Below are 1,566 nucleotides of genomic sequence, written 5' to 3'. Positions count from 1 at the left end.
AAAGTCATACAAACTACAACAAGTAAATAACTTATCTCTAATTTCTCCCCAAGAAAACTCCTCGAAGTTCCTCTGAATCTCTTCCTTTCTTTACAGCACACAGAATTCCTCTTCAAAGTAGTAAGGAAGAAGAAATCTCTCACTTTCCCTCCACTCTTACAATCTCTCAAAGAGTTCCTCATAATTTTTACACACAATTGAACCCTTTATAACCTCCAGGAACTCTCTCTAGCACTTCTTTTTCTTCAATTTTTGGCCAAAAAATTCTTTTAAAGTTGTGGATGAGCTTTCCCAAGAGTTGCCTAAGCATCCCTTCAAATTTTGGCATTATCCAAAGCCTGATTAGGCATAACCGCCGAGCTTGCGTCGGCGGCCTCGAGGGCGCCGTCGACAAACCTTCTTAATGAATTAATTCTGGAGTCTCGGGAAAAACTCGCCGTCGGCGCCCTAGTTCAATTCTTCACATTTTGGCCCCTTTTCGCTCCAAATTTGCTCCTTTTTGCATCTTTTTGCTTCAATGACCCTAATTCATCATTCTTGCAATAAAACATCAAAAATACATTTCTTTAAAGTGCAATATAATCAAAAACAGTATAAAATATGTATGAAAATCTCAGCATATTGTCCTTTGGTCAGAGAGCCATTGAAAAATGTTAGTAGTCATTTCTTTTATTAAAGAGTATGCTTCATCAAAATGTTTTGACATTAACGATCCACCTGCAGCAGCATCTATAATAGATCTAAGAGATCCTACTAATCCATTGTAAAAAGTTTGAATTATTAACCAATCTGATAAAGGATGGTGTAAACATTTTCTAAGGAGATCCTTAAATCTTTCTCAGACTTCATATATCGATTCCCCTTCAAACTGACAAAAAGATGTAATATCATTTCTAAGCTTAGCGGTTTTTGAGGGTGGAATATATTTAGCCAAAAATTTTGGTGATAGTTCTCCCCAAGTTCTAATGGATTCAGGTGCTAATAAATTTAACTAAGATTTAGCTTTATCCCTTAATGAAAAAGGAAAAAGTCTAAGCCTAACAATATCATTAGACACTCCGTCATATTTAAAAGTAGCAAAAATTTCAAAAAAACTAGCAAGATGTAAGTTAGGATCTTCAGTAGGTGTTCATCCAAACTGATTATTTTGTACCATTTGAATAATAATAGGTTTAAGCTCAAATGAATTAGCAGCAACATCAGAATTTTGAATAGTTAAGTGAAGTTCATCTGCTGTTGGATTAACATAATCTTTTAAAGGTTTTTGTCGCTTTTTATTTATTTGATTATCTAAGTTATTCACCATACGTTCAAATTTTTAATTTTTTTGTTGTTTTTGAACTTTTCTAATAGTACGTTCTAATTATGAATCGTAAGGTACTAAACTTTCATGTTCAATATTTCGCATAGACAAATATAATAAGCAAAGAAAAATTTCTAAAAAATACTCTTTAACATATAGTTATATATATATTTTTGGATTTTGGATTTTATAAATTTTTTGATATTTTGTATATATATATATATATATATATATATATATATATATTCTAAATTTTCTAATTT

Source organism: Phalaenopsis equestris, unplaced genomic scaffold, assembly GCF_001263595.1.
Source record: "Phalaenopsis equestris unplaced genomic scaffold, ASM126359v1 Scaffold232922, whole genome shotgun sequence".
In the NCBI taxonomy this organism is placed as follows: Eukaryota; Viridiplantae; Streptophyta; class Magnoliopsida; order Asparagales; family Orchidaceae; genus Phalaenopsis; species Phalaenopsis equestris.
This window is presented reverse-complemented; position numbering follows the sequence as displayed.